Source organism: Hordeum vulgare, chromosome 5H (assembly GCF_904849725.1).
Source record: "Hordeum vulgare subsp. vulgare chromosome 5H, MorexV3_pseudomolecules_assembly, whole genome shotgun sequence".
In the NCBI taxonomy this organism is placed as follows: Eukaryota; Viridiplantae; Streptophyta; class Magnoliopsida; order Poales; family Poaceae; genus Hordeum; species Hordeum vulgare.
Genome location: NC_058522.1, coordinates 291,983,082 through 291,995,149, shown reverse-complemented (window position 1 = coordinate 291,995,149; position 12,068 = coordinate 291,983,082).

Here is a 12,068-nt window from a genome sequence, read left to right as displayed (position 1 = left end):
TCTGAACATAAACTCTTCCACCAAGTAATCCAACTAGCATCAACTACAAAGAGTAATCAACACTATTAGCAACCTTACAAATACCAATCAGAGTCTCGAGATGGAGATTGGTTACAAGTGATGAACTAGGGTTTGGAGATGAGATGGTTCTAATGAAGATGTTGATGGTGAAGAGTCCCCTCCGATGAGAGGAGTGTTGGTGATGACGATGGCGACGATTTCCCCCTCCGGTAGGGAAGTTTCCCCGGCAGGATCGTCCTGCCGGAGCTCTAGATTGGTTCTGCTCAAGTTCCGCCTCGTGGCGGCAACGAAACCATGAAAAAGCTCCTCCCTGATTTTTTCCTGGACGAAACCCTTCATATAGCAAAAGAGGGGGGCAAGTGGGCCAGCAGGGTGCCCACAAGCCCCCATGGCGCGGCCTGGGGGGTGGTCGCGCCGTGCAGGCTTGTGGCCACCCCCTTGCGCTGTTGGGTAACGTAGCATAAATTAAAAAAAAATCCTATGCATATTCACATCTTCCTATGGAGAGACCAGCAACGAGAGAGGGGTGAGTGCATAATCATACCTTTGAAGATAGCTAAGCGGAAGCGTTGCTAGAACGCGGTTGATGGAGTCGTACTCGCGGCGATTCGGATCGCGGTGTGATTCAGATCTAGTGCTGAACCACGGCACCTCCCCGTTCAACACACGTGCAGCCCGGTGATGTCTCCCGCACCTTGATCCAGCAAGGAGGAGGGAGAGGTTGGGTAAGATCTTCGGCAACACGATGGCGTGGTGTCGATGGAGAGACGAGGTCTCCCGGCAGGCCAAGCACCGGCAGAGAGGAGGGAGAAGGGGGGCAGGGCTGCGCCGAGGGAGATGGAAAACCGTGTGTAAAACAGCCCCGAAACCCCCACTATATATAGGAGGAGGGGAGGGGGGTGCCACCCCTAGGGTTCCCACCCTAGGTGGCGCGGCAGCCCCCCAGATGGGAGGTGCGGCGTCCAGGGCACGGGGAGGGGGTGGCGCACCCTTAGGTGGGCCTTAGGCCCACCAGCGCCTAGGGTTTCCCCCCTCTCCACCTCCTATGCCTTGGGCTGAGTGTGGGGGGCGCACCAGCCCACCTAGGGGCTGGTTCCCTCCCGCACTTGGCCCATCTAGCCTCCCGGGGTCGTGGTCCCCATCCGATGGACCCCCGGGACCACTTCCGATGGTCCCGGTGGTCCCGGTACACTACCTGTGACGTCTGAAACATTTTCGGTGTCCAAAACCATACATCCTAAATATCAATCTTTACCTCCGAACCATTCCGGAGCTCCTCGTGACGTCCGGGATCTCATCCGGGACTCCGAACAACTTTTGGTAACCTCGTATAACAATTTCCTATAACCCTAGCGTCATCGAACCTTAAGTGTGTAGACCCTACGGGTTTGGGAGACAAGCAGACATGACCGAGACACCTCTCCGGCCAATAACCATCAGCAGGATCTTGATACCCATGGTGGCTCCCACTTGCTCCACGATGATCTTATCGCATGAACCACGATGTCAAGGATTCAATCAATCCTGTATACAATTCCCTTTGTCTATCGGTATAGAACTTGCCCGAGATTCGATCGTCGGTATACATATACCTTGTTCAATCTCGTTACCGGTAAGTCTCTTTACTCGTTCCGTAGCACGTCATCGTGTGACTAAATCCTTAGTCACGTTGAGCTCATGATGATGTTCTATCGAGTGGGCCCAGAGATACCTCTCCGTCACGCGGAGTGACAAATCCCGATCTCGATTCGTACCAACCCAACAGACACTTTGAGAGGTACCCGTAGTGCACCTTTATACTCACCCAGTTACGTTGTGACGTTTGATACACCCAAAGCACTCCTACGGTATCTGGGAGTTGCACAATCTCACGGTCAAAGGAAAAGACACTTAACATTAGAAAAGCTTTAGCATACGAACAATACGATCTAGTGCTATGCTTAGGATTGGGTCTTGTCCATCACATCATTCCCCCAATGATGTGATCCCGTTATCAATGACATCTAATGCCCATGACCAGGAAACCATGATCATCTATTGACTACGAGATAGCCAACTAGAGGCTTGCTAGGGACACATTGTGATCTATTTCTTCACACATGTATTACTATTTCCTGTTAATACAATTACAGCATGAACAATAGACGATTATCATGAACAAGGAAATATTATAATAACCATTTTATTATTGCCTCTAGGGCATATTTCCAATAGTCTCCCACTTGCACTAGAGTCAATAATCTAGTTACATTGTGATGCATCGTACACCCATAGCATTGTGGTGTTGATCATGTTTTTTCGTGGAAGAGGTTTAGTCAACGGGTCTGCAACATTCAGATCCGTGTGTACTTTACAAATCTCTATTACTCCACTCTGGACATGGCCCTGGATGGAGTTGTAGCGGCGTTTGATGTGCTTCGTCTTCCGGTGAAACCTGGGCTCCTGGGCTATGGCAATGGCCCCGGTGTTATCACAGAAGAGTGTCATTGGACCCGACGCGCTTGGAACCACTCTAAGGTCGGTGATGAGCTCCTTCATCCAAATTCCTTCATGTGCTGCTTCTGAAGCAGCTATGTACTCCGCTTCACATGTAGATGCTGCCATGACTTCTTGCTTGCTGCTGCACCAGCTCACTGCCTCACCATTCAAAACATATATGTATCCGGTCTGTGACTTAGAGTCATCCGGATCTGTGTCGAAGCTAGCGTCGACGTAACCCTTTACAACGAGCTCTTTGTCACCTCCATAAACGAGAATCATTTCCTTAGTCCTTTTCAGGTACTTAAGGATATTCTTGACCGCTGTCCAGTGTTCCATACCGGGATCACTTTGGTACCTCCCTACCAAACTTATGGCAAGGTTTATATCAGGTCTGGTACACAACATGGGATACATAAGAGAGCCTACGGCTGAAGCGTAGGGGACAGAACTCATCTTCTCTCTATCTGCTACCGTGGTCGGCGACTGAGTCTTACTCAATCTCATACCTTGCAAAACTGGCAAGAACCCTTTCTTTGAGTTTTCCATGTTGAACTTCTTCAATATCTTGTCAAGGTATGTACTTTGCGAAAGACCTATAGGCGTCTCGATCTATCTCTATAGATCTTGATGCCTAATATGTATGCAGCTTCTCCAAGGTCCTTCATTGAAAAACTCTTGTTCAAATAGGCCTTTATGCTCTCCAACATCTCTATATTATTCCCCATCAATAATATGTCATCCACATATAGTTTGAGGAAAGCTACAGAGCTCCCACTCACTTTCTTGTACAGACAGGCTTCTCCATAAACCTGTACGAACCCAAACGCTTTAATCACTTCATTAAAGCAAATGTTCCAACTCCGAGATGCTTGCACCAGCCCATAGATGGAGCGTTGGAGCTTGCACACTTTGTTAGCACCCTTAGGGTCGACAAAACCTTCTGGTTGCATCATATACAACTCTTCCTTAAGGTTCCCGTTAAGGAACACTGTTTTGACGTCCATTTGCCAAATTTCATAATCATAAAAGGCGGCAATTGCTAACATGATTCGGACTGATTTCAGCTTCGCTACGGGAGAGAAAGTCTCTTCGTAGTCAATTCCTTGAATTTGTCGAAAACCCTTTGCGACAAGTCGAGCTTTATAAACGGTTACATCGCCGTTCGCATCAGTCTTCTTCTTGAAGATCCATTTATTTTCTATGGCTCGCCGGTCATCGGGCAAATCCACCAAAGTCCATACTTTGTTCTCATACATGGATCCTATCTCGGATTTCATAGCTTCAAGCCATTTGTTGGAATCCGGGCCCGCCATTGCTTCTTCATAGTTCGAAGGTTCACCGCTGTCCAACAACATGATTTCCATTACAGGGTTGCCGTACCACTCTGGTGCGGAGCGTACCCTTGTGGACCTTCGCGTTTCAGTAGTAACTTCATCCGAAGCTTCATGATTGTTATCATTAACTTCCTCTTCAGTTGGTGTAGGCGCCATAGGAACAGCTTCCCGCGCTGTGCTACTATCCTGTTCGAGAGGGAGTGTAATTACCTCATCAAGTTCTACCTTCCTCCCACTTACTTCTTTCGAGAGAAACTCTTTCTCTAGAAAGGATCCATTCTTGGCAACAAAGGTTTTACCTTCGGATCTAAGATAGAAGGTATACCCAATAGTTTCCTTAGGGTATCCTATGAATACACATTTCTCCGCTTTGGGTTCGAGCTTTTCTGGCTGAAGTTTCTTCACATAAGCATCGCATCCCAAAACTTTAAGAAACGACAACTTAGGTTTCTTGCCAAACCATAGTTCATACGGTGTCGTCTCAATGGATTTAGACGGTGCCCTATTTAAAGTGAATGCTGCAGTTTGTAATGCGTATCCCCAAAATGATAGCGGTAAGTCGGTAAGAGACATCCTAGATCGTACCATATCTAATAAAGTGCGATTACGATGTTCAGATAGTCCGTTGCGTTGCGGTGTGCCAGGCGGCGTCAGTTGTGAAACGATTCCACACTTCCTTAGGTGTGTGCCAAACTCGTGACTCAGATATTCTCCTCCACGATCAGATCGTAGACACTTAATTTTTCTGTCACGTTAATTCTCGACCTCACTCTGAAATTCCTTGAACTTTTCAAACGTCTCAGATTTGTGCTTCATCAAGTAGATATACTATGATATAGTCCTTGCAATGATATGTGGATTAAAAAGGACTCTAGGTGATTATGTAGAACCCCATCGATATTGGATTTGTAGGACTGATGGGTCAAGTGATGATTGATAGGATTGGTGAACCACTTGACTGGATTTGTAGGGAGAAAACAAGATCTTGGATTGGTATAATACGTGTTTCCTTAGCATAGAGATGCAGTAAACTTAGACCTTGGATAATTTAGGCGAGCGCTTGGATTTGCAGTGTCCTAATCAAGCTTAGCATCTTGTATGCTTTCCCGAGGATTTTACATAGCATTATAAATGAGTTAGCTATAGTACACTATGAGATCCTAGGACGTGAGTGAACATCCATCACGTGATCCTTGATCCCGAGGGTTTTATATAGAAATATGTTGTTTTCCTCGTGGATGACATACTCATTTACCTAATAAGAGAAGGAATACCTTAGTGCTATTTGGATAAGCCCAGAAGCACCGATCACCATGCCTCTCAAGTTTAAGGTTTTACCTTGAAGAAGATGGAGTCCATGAAGCACCTTCCAAGGAGTAGAAGACGATCCTACCCAAGCAAGGTGAAGAACCACCATGGCTAAGAAGCCACTACAATGTAGCAGAAGCAATAGGAGTCGACCGCCACTCCTCTACTAGCTAAATCATCTATGTCAAGAAGCGTCAACAGTCAAGCACGATGAAGCATTTGGACATCAAGAGTAATCAAAGAACCCCTTTTGGCCCAATCGAGGACATGAGTCCTAACTAGATCATGATGAAACCCCTGTCAAAGGTGGTACACCCCACTTGGCAAGCCTGAGACCTTGGGGATTGTATGACTAGTTTATACTTTTTGGGTAGCCAGCTCGTCTAGAACCCCATCAAAACCTTCCTAGATTGTAGACCACATTCTATACACTGAGTCTCTAAACTTAGACTTATGGATGAAACCCAACCCAGACTTTTTCTCAAGTAGCTACGAAGAGGCACTCGAAGACACAACGGAAACGTGCGTCTGTGACGACGAAGACAGATGCCCAAAGACGAATGAAGAACATACGTGGGCAACATACTCAAGAAAAAGATCTCAACGAGAAGCCTACTACGCCACCCTTCAACACTCTCAAGCATGAAGACCACCTGCGATTGAAGATCACGTACCTTAGGGAAGTCAAGGACCTACCCGTCAAAGGGAATCTATACCAATACTTGACCCTTCTATTCTAACACAGGACATCTAGATGTCACTAACTAATGTGAGCAACCCCCTAGAACCAGCATGCATACACACTACTTTGCCATGTATTCCAACTTTGGCATACACACACAAACCGTACCCTTGCTCGGACCTCGTTCACCAAGCCCTTGACCTCTAGTCAAGCCTAGCATATTACACGAACCCCGTTAACTCTTAGATAAAGCCAAGGGAAGTTTTGGGGATATTACCTGCGGTGTAACCCGCCCTAGTTGGGCCGGGTCACTAAGGGGGCGACTCATTCATTGGTACTACACGCCTTGGCCCAGGAGCCGGATGGCGGTTCAGGAGCTATACAGAAGATAGGCCACCAAGGAGGTTTCCCGTCTTGGAAAGCACGGTGACTTAGAGATAGGGAAAGCTACGATTGGTAGCATAGCCAGGACTCTTGTAAATCCTAGGGCCTCGACCTGTATATAAAGGCGAGTCCTTGGGGAAGATAGGGGCAAGTTAGAAATCATAGAGAGCTAGGTCAGGCGAGTTATGCCCTCGTTGTAATCGAAACCATCATCAATCTACACAAAGCAGGGCGTATGCTTTTACCTCCACACGAGGGGCCGAACCTGGGTAAATCTGAGTCTCGCTTTCGCTCACCCCCTTTGAGTCGTCACCAAGGTGCGATGGCTCCATCTTTAAGTCCTTTCACGAGGACATCTGCCGTGACAAAACCAAGACAGTTGGCGCCCACCGTGGGGCTAGCACATGGTGGAGTTGAGTTCTCAAAGGGAGCCCTACCAGGGTTAGAAAGCTATGCGGTTGGCATCATGACGAAGAGCCGCCGCGGAAGGTACTACATCGACAACTCGTTGTGGGGGGCAGAAGCCGATTCAGTTGAACCTGGTTACAGAGTCCCCTTCGGCAAGATCAACATCTTCATCAACATGATTGGAACACACGTGCCTGAGCCGGGCACCTCCACCGACATTGTCGAGCCGGCCATGTACGTCCTCCCCATCACACGACAGGACAAGGGATACCATGTTTTCGTCGGTTTTACGCAGGGAGCTAGCGAACAAGACGAACCAGCAATCCAGGAAGTCACCCCCGTCAATTCTGACGACGAGTCATCCATGGGCGAGACAGATTCAATTCATCCTCTTCACGAGGATCAACTTGGAGGGTTGTCACTGGCAATGGATCCCGAGACTCTTGAAAGATCCCATCGACAAATTGCCATCTATATGGCAGGGGCGGCACAACCTCAATAAAACCCGGCCGGCAACAATGAGACCGGCCAGATATCGAAAACCCCGGCTCAAACCATGGCGGATTTAACGGCCGAGGTCACCAGGCTCATGACAACCGCTGTGACGCCAGAGAATCAGGAATCGATCAACGCCGAGCTGGCGAAACTGCAGGAGGCGATGGCCAAGGCCCAGCGAGACGTAGAAGCGGAAGCCGCCAGGATGGATATGCAGCAGGCCATGATCGCTATAGAGACGGAATGGTTGAACACCGAAGGTTGGCGGCTCGAGAGACAACAGCGTGCGTCCGATGCCATTCACCAAAGGAGACACCACGGACGTATCCCGGCCGACTTACATCCAACTCGCCTCTTTGATACCCCGCGCACTCCTGGGGCGGGACCTGATCGACCTTTGCAAGCCGCTCCACGGGGAGGTCCGGTGCAACCGCCTAACCCGCCACCGCCTCAACCGATGGATGCCCACGCAACTCGCTTCCAGACACCACGAGGCCACTTATCAAATCCCATGGATAATGTGATGGCGGCAACCCGCCAACTGGAGTCCCTCCCCATCTACGGAAACTCCCCGGCTGAGGTAGAAGCAAGAAACGCCATCGAGATGCTAAAGACAACATTGGTCCAACATGCGCAATACTCACACAGTCTTGAGCGGTTACACTCCACCCCCAGGTGAGTCACACCTGGAGTCGCCACGAGGACCAACCCGCAGTGACCAGCGGGCAACGACGTTTTCCTCGGACCAACCTGCTCGGGATGCCCAATACGCGAGCCCAAGACATTGTGGACGCAGCGCGAGCCGCGCGTCAGATGGAGACAGCAGCCGCGACGGGTCAGGGTTATCCGGCTTATACCCAGACACGTCCCGCACCGCTCGATGCTGGAGGCAAGCACATTGGGGTGTCATGTCTCACACCCGCCCTACGCAATGAGCAGATGCCTAAGGATTTCAAAGGACCAAGGAAGGTACCCAATTACACACCAGATCTCGAACCAGGGTCGTGGATTGACAGTTACAGAGCTCGCAATGGACATGCTTGACGTAAACGAGGTGGTTTGCGCCAAATATTTCACTATGACACTGGAAGGAACAACGCGTGCATGGTTGAAAAACTTGCCGCCTAACTCCATCAACACCTCAGATAGAGTTGAAGGAGCGCTTCATAAAAATTTCAGAGGGACTTGCAAACGCTCGATGACCATCGTCGACCTACAACACTGCGTCCAACGGCCGGATGAGTCGGCCCATCACTGGACTCGGCGAGTCGCGGAAGTTATTCATTTGTGAGATGGTATCTCGGCGGCTCACGTAGTTTTGATTCTGGAGAAAAATTGCCATTACGAGCCCCTGGTGCTGAAGCTGGGGTGACTTTAGCGTAAAGTGCAGGACATGGGTGAGTTGATGGATACCCTCACCAGATATGCCGAGTCAAATGACACCAAGGATCCTGGAGAGGACGACGACAAGGCTAGCACCGCCAGGAGGGGCGAGCCGTCGAAGGGTCACTCTTATTTTCATGGCCGGGGTAACCACCACCATGGTGGGCAAGGCTAAAAGAGACAACAGGAAGGTCCCCCAGATTTCGTTGCTAACACCAACACCATCAACGGAAACCAGTGCCAGAAAAAGCGGGGTTTCAGTGGGAAGAACCGCGCAATTATCATGCTCAAAGGCCCCTGCCCACAACATGCTACGTTTGAGGGTCTGCGTTCACTCTTGGGAGGATTGCTACGTGATGAAGGAGTTCCGAGCTGAGGCGCTCAAGAAAGGCCAAGGAGGTGATCAGGGCCAGCGACAGGAACAGTTCGGCGCGCCGGATCACGCCAGAGCCCGTTCGGCGGTTTTCCTAACCCAGGTCCACAGGGCGAGTCACAACCCAGCAGTGGACAGTACCAAATTCACAACCAACAGCAGTATAACCCGCCAGGAGTGTTTCAGCAACCACCCCCACAAGGGGATCTCCAGCGACAAGATGATCGTAGCGGTTTCCGGAATAACCCTAAGCAGCTGAATAGTGGGCTGTCTTGATAACCCACAAGTATAGGGGATCGCAACAGTTTTTGAGGGTAGAGCATTCAACCCAAAGTTATTGATTTGACTCAAGGGGAAGCCAAACAATATTCTCATGTATTAGCAGTTGAGTTGTCAATTCAACCACACCTGAAAGATTTAGTATCTGCACCAAAGTATAAGTAGCAAGGTAGTGTGATAGCAGCAGTAGCAACATTAACCAGTAGCAACAAAGTGACAGCAGTAGCAGCAAAGTAACAAAAGTAGCAACAGAGTAACAGCAGTAGCAGCGACAGCAATAGCGACAAAGTAACATAGCAAGGACTAGTAGGAAAGACTCATAGGCATTGGATCGGTGATGGATGATTATGCTGGATGCTAATCATCATGTAACACTTATAACACGGAGAGATAAGTAACTAGCTCCAGTTCGTCAATCTAATGTAGGCATGTATTCCGTATGTAGTCATACGTTCTCAGGGAAAAGAACTTGCATGACATCTATTGTCCATCCCTCCCGTGGCAGCGGGGTCCTAATGGAAACTACGGGATATTAAGGTTCTCCTTTTAATAAAGAACCGGACGAATGCATTAACACTTGGTGAATACATGAACTCCTCATACTATGGTCATCTCCGGGAGTGGTTTCGGCTATTGTCACTCCGGGGTTGCCGGGTCATAACACATAGTAGGTGACTACAACTTGCAAGATAGGATCAAGAACACACATATATTGGCGACAACATAATAGATTCAGATCTGAAATCAGGGCACTCGAGCCCTAGTGACAAGCATTAAGCATGGCAAAGTAGTAGCAACATCAATCTCAGAACATAGTGGATACTAGGGATCAATCCCTGTCAAAACTAACTCGATTACATGATAGATCTCATCCAACCCATCACCGTCCAGCAAGCCTACGATGAGATTACTCACGAACGGTGAAGAGCATCATGGAATTGGCGATGAAGGAAGGTTGACGATGACGATGTCGACGATCTCCCCTCTCTGGAGCCTAGAACGGACTCCAGATCTGCCCTCTAGAGGAAGAACAGGAGGTGGCGGCGCCTCCGTATCGTAAAACGCGATGAACTCTTCTCCTTGATTTTTTCTGGACGAAACGGACTAAATAGAGCTGGATTTGGAGGTGGTGGAGCGTTGTGGGCCACACAAGCCTGCCAGGCGCGGCCAGGGGGGCCGCGCCTCGTGGGCTTGTGGGCTCCATGCTCAACTTCCTCCGTTGATTCTTGCGCCAGTATTTTTCAAAAATTCCACAAAAATTCTCCGTAAATTTTCAGGTCATTCCGAGAACTTCTATTTCTGCGCAAACACAACACTATGGCAATTCTGCTGAAAACAACGTTAGTCCGGGTTAGTTCCATTCAAATCATGCAAATTAGAGTCCAAAGCAAGGGCAAAATAGTTTGGAAAAGTAGATATGACGGAGACGTATCAACTCCCCCAAGCTTAAAGCCTTGCTTGTCCTCAAGCAATTCTGTTGACAAACTAAAAGAGACAAAAGAAAAACTTTTACGAACTCTGTTTGATCTTGTTGTTGCAACTATGTCTAACTCATATCCAGAATTTCAGCAAGATCACAAGCAAACCACATAAGCAAATGACATCTAGGTCTCACGGTAAACTCATATCAATGGCATAATCAACTAGCGAGCAAATAATAATACTTCTCAAACGTCAATACTTCAATCAAAATAACATGAAGCAGTACGAACAGATGGTATCTCGCTAGCTCTTTCTCAGACCGCAAAACAAAAATGCAGAGCACCTTCAAAGACCAAGGGCTGGCTAAACATTGTAATTCATGGCAAAGAAGATCCAGTCACAGTCATACTCAACAGAGTTACAAGCAAAGAATAAAAATGACAGAGGTGCTCTCTAATTGGTGCTTTTATAAGAGGAGGATGACTCAACAGGAACATAAATAGATAGGCCCTTCGTAGAGGGAAGCATTGATTTGCAGAGGTGCCAGAGCTCAAGATTTGAAAATAGAGATAATATGGGTGGCATGCTTTCATTGTCAACACAATGACTAAGAGTTTTCAACATCTTCCACGCTACATATGCTATAGGCGGTTCCCAAACAGAAAAGTAAAGTTTTGACTCCCCAACCACCAATCAATCACACTCCATGACTAGCCGAATACTCGGGTGTCGTCCATACCAACATCAATCTAGGGGTAGTTTTGTTTGCAATTATCTTTTCGATTTGATCATGGAACTGGGAATTCCAATTACCGGCCCCTTTCTCGTGAATGATAGTGAATAAACACATATCGAGGATAACACGCCTAGCATGGAAGATAGTGATAGCCCCGTGTCACCACCTGAGTGGTTCGGGCATGCAAAACGGATTATTTCTTGAAGGTTTAGAGAGTGGCACATGCAAATTTACTTGGAACGGTAGGTAGATACCGCATATAGGTAGGTATGGTGGACTCATATGTAACAACTTTGGGTTTATGGAAGTGGATGCACAAGCAGTATTCCCGCTTAGTACAAGTGAAGGCTAGCAAAAGACTGGGAAGCGACCAACTAGAAGCGACAACAGTCATCAAAATGCATTGAGATTAACCAACATTGAGTGCAAGCATGAGTAGGACATAAATCACCATGAACATGAATATCATAGAGCCTATGTTGATTTTGTTTCAACTACATGCGCGAACATGCGTCAAGTCAAGCCACTTGAATCATTCAAAGGAGGATACCATCGTATCATACTACATCATAGTCATCTCAAAATTCATGATGGCATTCAAGACAAAGCATTATAAGCTCCTAGCTAATTAAGCTTGGCATCAGAAACTATGATCTCTAAGTTGTCATTGCAAACATGTTTCTCTCACAACAAAGTTGAATCAGGAACGCTGAGCTAGTCATATTTATAAAAACAAAATAGATCGAGTTCATACCAGCTTTT